At 39.4% G+C, this 14,414-nt stretch overlaps 1 pseudogene; it reads right to left on the bottom strand.

Moving 5' to 3' along the window:
- Positions 1–5,622: 5,622 nt before the first annotated feature.
- LOC111760251 (U1 spliceosomal RNA) lies at positions 5,623–5,764 on the bottom strand (annotated as a pseudogene).
- Between the last annotated feature and the right edge of the window lie 8,650 nt (positions 5,765–14,414).

Here is a 14,414-nt window from a genome sequence, read left to right on the forward strand (position 1 = left end):
CAAAGCCTCCTCCTTCCTTGACTTAAGCAATTCTGAAACTCCAGGGATGACGGGATTCAGAGAGGGTACCAGGTCGGGTCACTTTCTGCTGGTTGAATCCTGAGCCAAGGCATGGTCATTGCCAACGCATGGAGAGCCGGAGGCAAAATGCTGGACATGCAGGGGCAATCTCCCTGCCCGCCTCCCCGTCTATCACCCTCCTTTCCCGGCACCCTTAAAATGCTCTCCTGCTGGGGGAGCCTTGGACTCCCGTCTTTCTTCCTTTTCCCATCCCCTGGAGAAAAGCAACTGGATGACCTTAAACACAGCCAGGAGCTGAGGCCCCTGCCTCACTGATCTGAGCTGTGAGGCGGATTGACTTCTCTTCAAAGCATCACTTATTATTAAGGAACGCCTCAGTGGGAGGCTTATACTTTCTGCAGAGACTGTCTGCTTTCCCCCTCAGGGTTTTATGGTGACAACGACTCTGTAGTCCACAAACAGGGTTAAGGGTGGTGGGTGGAGGGTTGCCGTTTTGCTCATGAGTCTCTCAAGAGCGAGCAGCTGCCACCCTGCCCTCCCTCTAGGCCTGTGGGTATTTCTACTGAGGAAAAGCGGTGGTGCCTTCCCTGAGGGAAAGCCTCCAGGCAGGGAGAAGTTCCTCAGCGCTCTTAACTTAGCCCTGGTGGAATACGGCGGAAGAAAACTTTCCATTCTTGACAGGCCTAGGCTCTTCTGTTTGGCAATTGTCTGTGTGAAAAGCTACTCGGAAATTCTTGTTTTGGGATGTCTTAAATCTGAAGGCTACTGTTCTTCTGACTGTGAGTTTCTGGAAAAAGATGCTGAGTTGAAAGTTACAGAAAGGATTTAGAGATGATGATTTATGTTTCAAAATTCAAAGTCACCACTTGGTGGTGGTTATAAGAATTCGCTGAGAATTTAATATTATAGTTAAATGGAGTACGGAGTACATTCGACCTTCCTGCCTTATTGCCAGCCTACTGATTTCCATAAAGAATAGAATCTATATAGAAGGGTTGGAAGCATTTTGGAATATTCTGGATTTTCCAGAAGTTTCTCAGAAGACAAAGCACATCAAGGAATTTCTGGAAGGGAATATATAATATTATCCCTAGAATTTCTGCAATTCAAAAATTTACCCTAGATATTTCTTGAAAGATCACTCTGACTGCAGAGTGATGACTAGACTGGAGAGGGTAAGACCAGACGTGGGGAGGCCATTTAAGGGGTGCCTCACCCATGAATCCTGTTTCCACCTGTTCCCATGACCCTGGAGGTCAGGGCTGGGCAGACTCAGCCTCTTAGTGCTGGTATCCACTTTCCTCTCTCCCAGCAGCTAGCAAGCAAGAGACTGACCTGAACTTGGCAATGGTCTGCTTCTTCCTGGGGCTACAAAGAATCGGGGACAGAGAAATCATATGAGCAGGCTGTAAAGTCAAAGACAAGAGAGAGGAAACTTGCTCTTTCTAATAGGAAAATATATATATATATGTATTTATTTATTTATTTATATTTATCTCACTCTTATGGAGAGTTACTGTGTGCAGAGACTGTTGAAAGTGGTGTACATGTAGTAAGAAGTTTACTCCTCCTAGCCATCTTGAGGTAGATGAGATGAGCATCCATTATAGATGCGAAATCCAAAGCTCAAAGAGATGACTAGCTTGCCCAAGGTCACATGCCTGGTAAGAGGCAGAGTCCAGTTTCAGTGCTGGCTGTCTGGCTCCGGGGACATTTCTCCACTGCTGACCTCTCTGTTGCCCCTCAGTGGCACACGGAGCAGAGACGTCTCCTGGACAACCATCACCCAGGTCAGGAGCCAGGCTCTTGGGACACCTCCTTCTCTTCCTCACTTGGGTTAGGTACTGCTGCTTTTGCCAGTGGCATGTGAACTGGTTGATAAGGAAGCCTGGTCAGAGGGTTTGGCTTCTTTTTCAGAGAGAAGCAGAACAGCATTTGAGACTTAGTGGAAAGCTGGACCTCCTTACTGAAGAGCTCCATTGCCAGAAAATGGATCTCCTTATTCTAGCTATCGACAGGTCTCCAGTCCTCCTTCTAGTTCCACGTCTGCCTTCCCAGCGAGGAAGCTGCTGGTTAACTGCCTGACCCCCCACTTGCACAGAACATGGACACCCCAAACCCACCTTTCCCCCAAAATGCAAGTTGGGAAAATTAGACCTTTGACACTGCAAAGATGTACCATGTTATTTGTTCATTAATAACCATGAAAGAACAATGAAGGATTGGCAGACCTTGAGAAAAACTGAAAGGATGAATTATGGAAAGAGAAAAACTTCCCTTAGAGAAAACTGAGATATTTTTGAGAACTGAAGAAAAAAAATTTTTAATGAGAATTTTTAAATAGATTTCAGAGGAGAGTATAGATGTAAAAATAAATCAAATTCTTATGAAAAAGGAGCAGAGTAGTAAAAAAGAGCTATTGGGTATTAAAAATGTGATCACACTCTCACCTCTGCCAAAATGGACAGTACATATAATAAAATACAGTTAAGGGTTTGTTGTAGATCGTGAAGCTAAGAGCTGAGGCAGTCTATCATAAACACAGCAAAAAGACAAAAATTACAGGCTATTAGAGAAAAGTACGCAGGGATGGAGGCAAGTTTTAATTAGTTCAACATTTTTCCAATAGGAGATCTAGAAGGGGAGAGCAGAGATAATAATGGGAAAGAAAATGAAGTGAAAATAGCAGAAATGTTCTTTGGACTAAATGAAGTTTCAATTCTTTAGACTGAAAGGACCCAACAAGTCCTGATGAGAATTCATGAAAAATTCTCAAATAAAGATATATACTGGTGAAATTTTAGAACTCCAAGGACAAAGAGGAAAAAAAAATCCAGGGAAGGAAAGAAGCATAGTAGCTGCCATCACAAATAGACACACTTACAGCAGCTCAAGTACAAATAGATGCTTATTTTTCATGTGCTTAAGCATCTAAAAAGAAACCACGGAACCCTTCTCAGAATTAGCGCCAGATAGTTTTTTGACTCTCAACTAGCTTTGGGTCTAACAACTACCGCAATTTTGACTTACGGATGAGTGTAAGCAATTTTTTGAGATATGCAACAACCATAATGTGATATGAAATGAATACTACTGTACTACTGTAGTTTATTTATTGCATACATTCATAAGTGAAGGAAATGCTAGATTTCAGTTAGAGGTCAGGAAAATAAAGATAATAAGCTGATTTTTTTTCAATTCCAGCTCACGGACCCCCTGAAATCTTTCCACAGACCCCTTGGGCGAGTGTGGACCCCTGGTTGAGAGCCCCTGCTTTACACAGAGAACCTTGCACCGAGGGTCCCTCCATCCTGCGGCTCAGCCATCTGCTGTGGCTTTATCACCACCTATGCCAGCTGGCTGAAAGGGAAAGCACGTGTGGAGGAACCATGGTGATTCTTAAAGACCCTGGCGCACAGGTGGAATGTATCACTTCTCCTCTTGTACCTACTGACTCACACCTAACTGGGAAATGCAGCCTATCTAGGTGTCCATGGAGAAGGAGAGAAAAGCAGATTTTTTTGTTGAACTAGCAGTTTCTATTACAGAGTGATAATGTCTAGCAACAGTCTGCTAAAGCTAACAGTGGATGTTGGGAAACAACGGAGCATTATTTTCAAATTCCAAAGAAAAATGTTTTAGACCCGGAAATTTATGCATGGCTCAATGATCAAATTCTAAGTGCAGGAATCAAAGTAAAAGAGCAATAATTCAGAAAATTTACTCTCTACCAACCTATATGAAAATTACTCTTCAAATTCACCTAAGTATAAATTCCTAGAAAAGGGGCAACATTGTTTGCAAGACGCAGCACAATTGAGGATGACCCAGAAGACGCTAGAAAGAAATGAAACAGGATAAAGTATCCTGGGATAATTGGTAAAATCTTTTTGAAGTGGTAACATTTGAGTGACTTAGGATTACATTTTCTTTTTCAGGGATACTATTATTCCATTTAGTTCTTGAATTAAAAAATGACATTATCGCAGCATTGTGAATGCTGTTTCTTTCATTTCAAAATTTTTAGATTACCTTATAGGTAGAACATGAAATAAGTATAATGTAAATATCAAGAACAAGAACGCAACTAATACATCAGAAAATAGGGTGAAAAAAGCTAAATTTTTGTAATTTTTGTACTGGGGGCCAATAGAGTCTTTAAAAATTTCATAAATTAAGAAGGAAAAAACAAATACGTGATGAGATATTACAATAATAATTACAAGAGTAACTAGAAAAACTCCCCATGGTGGTCTGTGGAAAGTAGAATTAGGTGAAGGGAGGATTGGGAATGGCAGAGAATTTTACTTTACATTTTATACCTTCCTGCATTGCCAGCATTTTAAAACTATTTGTAAGATTTCTTCTATAATAAAAATTACCAAAAAAAATCCATTCAATTCACAGGAATAAAAACATTTAAAGTGGTTGAAAAAATAAAACTATAGAATTCTCCAGAAAACCTAAGAAAATATTTGCATCTCCCAATGCTGTTGCAACTAGACTCTTACTCGAGTAATTTATATTTTCCAATATTATTTTTCAGTTTCAAAAAATGAAGGTCATGATTTAAATCACCTCTTTTCCCTTCTGCAGTTGTAAGTTTCTATGACTTTTATATAAGGATGCTACATCTAAAAACAAAATAATTCTAATTTGAATAATGGGAAGTAAATAATTTTATTTCTGTGGTGATAAAATAACTTGTTATCCTTTCATCATTTCACATGGAGTTTGTCTGTTATGACCTGTATTGTACTCTTTTACTTCGAATCAATGATCATATCATAATGAGAGAACATTTAAATTTCTTTCCTTTGCTAGCCAAGCCCTCGTGAAAAGTGATTGGGCAAGAACTCCTGAAAGAATTCTCCTTAACCGAACAGAAGGATAAAAGAAAGTATCAGTGGCAGCTGTGGAATCAATCACATGTATTTCACATTTTTAAATCTTTGGGGAGTTTCAATTTTATAAATGGACTCTTTCCTGAGCCTCAATTTCTGTAGGATTGATGACTATATCTCTAAGTTTCTAATGTGCAAACTATACCCATATTATATCCTAGAGGTTTTCCTCCCCCCTGCCAATTTGTAATCTGAGATGCTTGGGATAGGTTCATTCTTAATAATATACTATAGTATGGCAAGAGGCTTGCTCAGCACGTAGAGGGTGTGAATAAGATTATAATTTCAATTAAATAAGATTATAATTCATGCTCATCTACTTTAAAGAACAAAATAATTATAAGCACTAAATAAGTATATATTATAAATTAAAATATTTATTTTCCAACATAAGTTGAGTTCATCATTGGATTCAAATTTTGGCAGTAATTTCTTTATGCATTAAAAAAAAAAAAGAATGAAAGAAATCTCTGCCAGGTGACACTTGACTAGACAGCTCCTTAACATTCATTTTCTATATTCCATGCTTTTACCACTAGAAATCTTATTAGGACTACTTTACAGTTTTATATTATTATTACTGTTTAATTGTTTTCTAGGAAATAAAACAGTAATGATTGTTCATCTGGCTATTAGGTTGATACAAAGATTCATATATATATATATATATATATATATATATATATATATTTTAACGGGGAAGAATGTGAATGCAGTCTGCCACTACCACAAATTATGCAGTCAAGTTTCCCACCCTTGGGGAAAACGCAGGGGTCAGCACATCCAGCCCTGGGAAAACCACCTTTGTGATCATGGTATCTCCCCTGCCAGGTAAGTATATAGATTTATATTTTTTAAGGAAAAGTATTTAAGTAGTCTGTTGCTTCTATCAGTATGGTAAGGCAGTCACGTGGACACTTGAACTAGGCAACTTGTTTTTTTCAATTCCCCTGCCCCTTGCTGCTTGTGCTCACTGTCTGCCCTCTCTGTCCATCTGCCGCAGGTTCTTCTGTGTCTGCTTGTCTTCTCTCTTTGGCTTCTCTTTAAGAGGCACTGGGAACCGATCCAGGACCTCCGACATGGGAGAGAGGCGCTCAATTGCTTGAGCCCCCTCAGCCTCCTGGTTTGTTGTGTCTCTCGTTGTCTTTTCTCTGTCTCTTTTTTCCCCCCTCATCTTGTGGCAGCTCTCCACACGGGCCAGCTTGCCTTACCAGGAGGGCCCAGGAACTGACCCTGGGACCCCCACATGGTAGATGGGAGCCCAGGTGCTTGAGCCACATCTGCTTCCCCTAGACATTTTCATAGTAATTTTTCTTTTCCTAACTGAATAAAGACATACTCTTGCTTTGTGAATTTTGGTTCGTTATATTTTATATACTTATTTTTAATATGTTTCCCAAAAGAAAAAAGTGAATACATTAAAAACAAAAATCATATTCTGTTGGGGTTTTCTACCTGAGCCACTGAAGAAAGTACTGAACATCTTAACGTGTTACCTCTCATGAGACTCTCAGCCCATTTGTTCAGTTATTTTGTTTTAAGGAAAGTTTTACTCGAGCATTCAAACTTTTGTGAACTGCTAAATGAAATCAAATCTCTAAAATTGATAGAGTTTCTATGTAGAAAAATGCTTATAAACTTGTCAAATTTCATTTTATCTGGATAGTGGTTTATCTGCAGTTTACAAATTCTTGCATTATCTCCACAATAAGATATTATAAGATAACCTTTGTACTATGGCTATGATAGTGCCTGCTTATTGTTTTAACCAATATATAAGGACTCGCCATAATCATGGTTGCCAAATATACACTGTATATTCTTTTCTAAGCCTTCTTTTTAGTTTCCTTAGAAATAACATTTATAATAAGAGACTGGAATAATTGCCATGTCTGTGATGTCATAAATCCAGTAAAAATTTTGTGTGATATAAAAGAAGGAACAACATATTTTGTAAGTTATGTCTAATAAAAATAGAGATTAGTATTAGAAGGCACAGATGCTTGTTTCGTTTTATTATTTTAACCAGTAATCAAGAATATACAATTCTGTTCACTGTGGATCAATAATAAAAAAATCAGAGAATTTAATAAATGCCTACTCTGTGCTGTTCACTGACTCCAGTGATTTATCCAGGAAATGCACACAGTTTCTCTGGATCAATCTCCGTCTCCTTCACAGGTGTCCTCCACCCCCCAAGAAATCTTTTGCAAATCTAATCCTTTCTTGGATGTTTGCTTCACAGAGGTCCCCAACTAACATAACCCTTTTTTGACAGCTGCCTTAGGGACCTTCTACCCTCCCTCTCTTCTCCAAGAAGTTTCCTTTCTGATTACATCCAACTGCCTCTCCGTGTTTCCCCATTCCTTCTCATTTGTATGGATCACTCCAATCTACTATGTCTCTTTCTGATCTCAGGTCCATTACTGTCCACTTGATTTCTTGATATAGCTTGAACGACTAAAACTGTGATTGACACGTAGTAGGTGCTCACTTCATCTTTACTGAATAAATAAATAAATGCCAGTTCTGAGAAGGACTAAGAGACATGAGTTAGAGATTAAGGCTGAAATTTACCATCACAGAGACTGGACAATCTTTGCATCCTATTTCATCCACCTGTGGAAATAAAAATGTATCTGCTGAAACACAGAGCGCTTTTAGCACGTTGCAGTGCAGCAACAGCAACAAGACTTACTAGAATATGGATATTAAGTCAGGCTTTAATTCCCCCATTCAAAATGGTTCACCTGAACTCAACAAGAAGCCTAAACAAGAACTTGGCAAACCCTATGGACACCATTTAGGAGGACCACACAGCAAAATGAAAGAGAGCAAGGCAGCAGGGAAAACTCACTTTTATTACTTTTCTCCCCTTTAATACTATGCATTCAACAGATATTTATTTTTTAAGTGGCAACTATATGTCAGGCACTGTTCTAGGCTCTTGAGATACATCAAGGGACAAAGAGATTAAAATCCATGCCCTCAGGAAGCTTCTCTTTTGTTCTCTTATCCTCTAAAACACTACAGCTTTAAAATGTCTTAAAATGACAAGGATGTGCTGTTTGTGTAACAGTTCTTAACAGTTCCTAACAGTTCTTAGGAATAGCAAGATCTGTGAGAGCTTGGAATGGAGAAGGGGGGAGGATCTTTTTCTCTTGTGAGAGACAGTCATTTAAGCCAGTGTTGGAGATTGAATCATGTCCCCCACAAACGATACGTTCCGGTCCCAAACCCTGGTCCTGTGGATGTGAACCCAAATGTAAATAAGACCTTAGAAGATAGATTAGTTAAGGTGTGCCCAGACTTAATAAAGAGTGGACTGTGATTCAACATGGCTGAAGTCCTTATAAGAAAAAGAAATTGGACACAGTTTCTGAGGGTACTTTAATTGAAAGTTGCTGAATATGTCATCAGGTTTTACTGATCAAAGTTGGTGTCTGAAGTGGGATCCTGTGCAACAGACCCTCACACCCCAACTCCACCACCACCAAGCTTGCCTTTAAGCTGGTGGAATGACTGAAAGTTTAGGGATGTTAGAACAGGGACCTCCTATTTAGAACTTTGGAGAAAGCACCTTTGCAGACAATTCCTTGTTCTAGTTTACACATGGAGACAGGTTTTAGGGGCAGAGAGGGTCTTCAACAGCCTCACCAGACTTCCCATGGACCAGAATGGTATGATCCAGCAGCCTAATTTTCCCATTGCTTTGAGAAAGACCCAAAGATTAACTAAGAAAGAGATAACTGACCTGAAGAAGTTTCTCCGTCAAGGGAGATGGTATCATAGTGAATGAGGTACAGACTTGTGGCTGGACAACCAGATGTGAAAGCAGGAATCTTAGAGAAGAATAACAACTGAGAATAAGATGAGCGTTTGTAAATCACAGCTAGTGGCTGTGTGGACAGTTAACCAGATAAGAACCAGATGTCTTATCCCAACGTTAGGATACTATGTAAGCTCACCAGGACTTTGACGCCACTCTGGGGAGGGTGGGAAAGGGTCACATCTTAAAGTGACAAAATTACATCCTGAAACTGAGTTTACCTGGGATTCACTAAATAATGTTCTCTTCAGTCAAGTGGAATAGAAGCCCAAGATAGAGATTCAATTGCGTAACAGAAAAAGAGTGTTCAGTTATTTTTTCAATTGTGTGTTTAGAGGGCATGGGGTCCATTCGCAAATGTGTATTAGACTTTCCTAAAATCTCCCCTGAATTTTTCATATCTGTATTACTCAATAGTGTTTTGTGAAACACTAGTTCTGTAGTATATTAGTAAGTATTCTGGAGAAGCAATAATTTCCCTGGTCAATAATTTGGGGAAATTACTGCATAATATATTAAAAGCTCTATGAAAGCTTGCAAAAAGAAAATGTTTCCAATTTTGTTTCAGCTAATATCTCCCCAAATCATTTAAATTCATTTTTTAAAAATTCCCAAATATCAATAAACACCTTTAGGGGTACTAGTATTCTGTGAAAACAGTTTGGCAATACTGTTCAGCATGTAATAACATATAATTGCCATCCCTCTCTTTTCACTTTAAAAGTGTGTTACTGATTAATTTCTGTCTCATTTAGAATTAACTAGTTGAGAAAGCATTTTGTGATCTCCTACTGTGTGTGACACATATTATTATAACTCTAAAATTTTTTGGATAGTTTCAGGCTTTGTTTCCTGAACACATATCTATGTTTTCTTTTCATAGTATAAGCTAAAATCAGATTTTTGGGAATGTGTAAGAAAATAAATTAACTGTAATCTATTTTTATAAATATAATCCTCTAGTACAAAACTGTCCTAGATGATATAGAAATAGATTAGGAATATGATATTTTAATTAAAGTTTTATTTAAAGTGAATACATAGTCGGTGCATCCTCTAAGAGTGAACCCAGCCATTTCTTTCTATAGGAAGTCAACCCTGAGTCTCACCTTCTACCTCATGGCTTCTCCATATGCCCTTTCCTGAGTCCTGACTACACTTCTGTCTCTGCCCTTATTATTCTGTACTGCTTGCTTTATAGACCTGGTTCTTGCACTGTATAGTTTGTTTTTTTTGTTGGCCAGGATTGTCTAGTTCATCAGTGCACCACTAAGGCATAGCATAATACCTGGCATAGTATAGTTACTCAGTAAACTTTATTTTCTAAACAGGTTTCTCTTTCCAAATCCTGAACTTAGATATGTATGTGTAACTTTGATGGAGACCATAGATTGAGTTTATGCACTGTACCCAGGCCTGACGGAGAGACGATTGTCAGTTATAGCAGCCCATACTCTCTTATCCTGCAGTTTGGCCCCCGTTTAATATCCTCAGACCACCGTAAGGAGAAAGAGCTGTATATAACTGAGGAAATTGCTTGACTAATAACAAAAATTCTTCTTTGGAAAACAATACCGTAATTGTGAAGAGTGTTAACCTGTAAATTTCCTTTTCATAAAGTGATACATTCACAAATAAACATGCTGAAATATTAACTTGATCTAAACAATTGTGGTAGTATCTGAGGATTTGGGGTGCATTTGGATAAAAGGCTGTTGTACTGGGCTAGATATATATCGATGAATTCTTCTGATATCTCCTTCGATAAGAAAATAGTATGATCAGAAAGCCACAAAGCTGCCTACTAAGATATTACAGAGAAGAAAGTGGCAATTCCTTACTACTTTAAAGGTGAACCTGCCTAGTGCTGATGTCTCGCACAGCAGGGCTCTCTGGCTTATGTAAATGGGCACCTTCATTAAGGATACAAAAATATTTTGCAAATTATGGGAGGTCAGAGAGAGTGATTGACTGGTTTCACCTATGAACTCTTTCATTAACATTCTACACTTTCCAAACAGAGAGTCCGTTTGATCATCAGTAAGGAGAGAATAGAGAGGATGCTGTTTTTACTGAGACCCTTATCTATGAAAGACCCTGGGCTATAAGTTGTATGTACATTGTCTAAATTTGTTTAAGATAAAGATAGGTATTTGTTTTTAAAACACCAACTTTTAACCTATTTCCCAGTAGCATCCATTCAAGGTAGAGGAAGCCACTAACTGACCCCAGCACCTACCTTCCTCCAGTTCCTTCCCTTTGCCAAGGAAAAGGCCGCATTTATTAGAGCCCAGTGAAGCCAGATGTGGTCATGTGACTGGCTCCAGCCAATAGAATGTGAGCACTCTTTTCTTTAAAAAAAACAAGTGACCAGTTCTCTCCCTTTCCTTTCCCGTGGGCCGGGAAGTGTATGTTTTACTGCAGAGCCAGGTTTGGGTCTGTGGGTAAGAGCGAAAGCTGGGAAATGGAGAAGTACAAGGAGGGAAGGTCATGGCTCCCGATGAAGACGTGAACCGAGTGGCTCCCCGTCCTAGACCCTTGGCCTCTCTCTAGAACACGGGGCGACGGTGAGGAAATTTCTGTCCTGTGTCAGCAACTGTCCTGTGAGAGTTGTTTGTTGTGTCCGTGTATTCGATGCCTTAATATGGTGAGTGAAAAAGGTAAATACGAAATTGAAATTAAAATAAATTAGGCCAGTGCTATCTGACCATGTGTACGTAGATACCTTTAAAGAAAAAAAAAAATAAAACCTCAAAAATCATGGGTAGGAAACAAACCCTTTAAAACATGGTTGTAAGAGAACGTGAAACATATTCTGTATGTCAAAACAAAGAAACTAATATAAAATTTGGAAAATGTTTGAAATATATAACAAATGTCAGTGTAAACACAATATAAAGTACTCATAGTTAACAACAAAAATAACAAACACCTTGCTCATGCAAAAAATAAATAAAAATAACATCACAAAAATTAAAACCAGAGAGCAAGTAGGCAAAGCTGAAAAATAAGACATACAATATCCACAATTAGCAAGGATGCAGGGCCATGTGTACGTTCTCCCAAACTGCTAGTGGGAGGCTAAATTGTTATCATCTCCCCAGGAGGTTATTTGACGATATGTATCAAAAGACTTAGCAGTGTTGTTTATACTCTTTGAACCAGATATTCTACTTGTAGGAAAAAAGTTTTAAGGAACTTATCAGAAAATAAAAAAGACGTATACTCAAATCAGTGTTAGTAATAGCAAAAACTAGAAATAAAAAGTCCAACTGTAGGTTTTATAACTTGGTTATGTATAAAATGGTTAAGTGAATTATAGCACATTCATGTTGTTAAAAATTCTAATGCCATCGGCAATGTGTAAGATCTATTAGGTGACTTAACAATTTATAAATAATGCACAGAAAAATTATGAAAATGCTAATATCGGTAGTCCCTGCTGATATTAATGACATTTTTTTGTGTGCTTTTGATTTCCATATTTTTCAAATTTGCTACCATGAAAGTTTGTAATCAGAAAACAAACAAACTAACAGCTCACCAAAACAAATGCTACACCCTGCCCAATTTCAGTTTTGATGCCACACTAAAGTTTGGGTTCAGACAGCATGTAGCTGAAACTCTCTTTAAAATACACATTTATAAATCACATGAGCTGTACATATTACTTGAAATTTGTTTCAGTTAAAAAGGCTAAGAATTAATACCTTGTGGGATATCACAGCCTTCCTCCTTTCTCCCTTGTTACTAGTCACGCAGAGGAGAGGTTATGGGCATATTCTCCTTGTTTTTCCTTTTCCCTGCACTGTTAGGAGAAAAATTACTAATATCATATCCATGGATTTTCCTGGACAAAGCAGTCAAAGTGGGAAAACCACTGCCTTCCTTGGGGTCTTCCAGTATCAGAGGAACTTCACTCTGTGATAGTCTTCCTCACAGAGTAGAATATTACACAGTTAACCAAACGCAAGTAGATCTGGAAAGCAGACGTGGCTCAACTGATAGAGCATCTGCCTACTGTACAGGTGGTTCAGGGTTTGATACCCAGGGCCTCCTGGCCTGTGTGGTGAGTTGGCTCACTTGGAGTGTTGCCGTGCGCAAGGAGTGCCGTGCCATGCAAGGATGTCCCCTGCATAGGGGTGCACCATGTGCAAGGATTGCGCCCCGCAAGGAGAGCCACCCTATGCAATAAAAGTGCAGCCCACCCAGGATTGGCACGCACACTTGGAGAGCTGACACAGCAAGATGACACAACAAAAAAGAGACATGGATTCCCGGTGACACCTGACAAGAATGCAAGTGGACACAGAAGAACATACAGAGAATGGAGCAGACAATGGGGGCGGGGAAGGGGAGAGAAAGACATAAAAAAAAAATCTTAAAAAAAATGCAAGTAGATCTATATTTCCTGCTGATGTGGGAAAAAAATCAAATCTACGTCATGGGGGGCAGACTTGGCCCAGCGGTTAGGGCATCCGCCTACCACACGGGAGGTCCACGGTTCAAACCCCGGGCCTCCTTGACCCATGTGGAGCTGGCCCATGTGCAGTGCTGATGCGCGCAAGGAGTGCCCTGCCACGCAGGGGTGTCCCCTTGTAGGGGAGCCCCATGCACATGGAGTGCACCCCATAAGGAGAGCCGCCCAACACGAAAGAAAGTGTAGCCTGCCCAGGAATGGTGCCGCACACACGGAGAGCTGACACAGCAAGATGATGCAACAAAAAGAAACACAGATTCCCGTGCCACTGACAACAAAAGAAGCAGACAAAGAAGACGCAGCAAATAGACACAGAGAACAGACAACCGGGGTGGGGTGGAGTGTGGGGGGGGGAAGAAGAGAAATAAATAAATAAATAAATAAATAAATCTTTTTTAAAAAATCTACTTTATTAAACACAAAGACAAGGTAAAACAGGAGGTTTGTATAAAGGGGACTCTCACACTTGCCATGTGGTGGTGGGCACGTGTGCCTGACTGTGAAGGGCCTATCTGTGGGAAATGCGGTCGGGAGCTGGCATCTGATGAAGCAGCACCCTACTCTAACTGTGGACGTTTCTCTAGTGTTGGAACTTTCTTCCCAGGCATATATAGAACTTTAAAACAAAAAAGAAATGAAAGAAAACAAACAACCCAACACTCGTCAAAAGAGATAAACTTCAAGTCACCATTATCCTAAAAAAGATGAGGGCCACAACTTTTAAACATTCTGTTCAAGTCTTACGATTCAAAATCTGGAAGTTAAATTAATAAATGGACATAACATTGTTTTATTCCTCCCTTCAGCAAGCTAGGAAGCACAGTAGTAGTAAAGGCCTCCTATATGAGAAGCCCTGGGCTAAGCTCACTGTCCACAGCAAGCACCCTGTTGGGGGAGAGATGGATGTGTAAATAAATATTTCAAATACAAAGTTACTTTTAAAACAATGAAGGCGTCTACCAGGCAGAGTGTAGACACAGAAGAGGTAGTGAATATCATTCTCTAGCAGCTGGGAAGAGTTCAGTCAAGGTATACTCGGTTCATTAGTGCCCCCAAATGTGTGTCCACCTGGAACCTGTGAAGATGACCTCACTTGAAAATACTGTCTCTGCAGATGTAATTCAGTCAACACAAGGTCAGATTGGACTAGCGAGGGCTTCGACTCCATTACGAGTGGCGT

The sequence above is a fragment of the Dasypus novemcinctus genome, chromosome 1, assembly GCF_030445035.2.
Source record: "Dasypus novemcinctus isolate mDasNov1 chromosome 1, mDasNov1.1.hap2, whole genome shotgun sequence".
Taxonomy (NCBI): domain Eukaryota; kingdom Metazoa; phylum Chordata; class Mammalia; order Cingulata; family Dasypodidae; genus Dasypus; species Dasypus novemcinctus.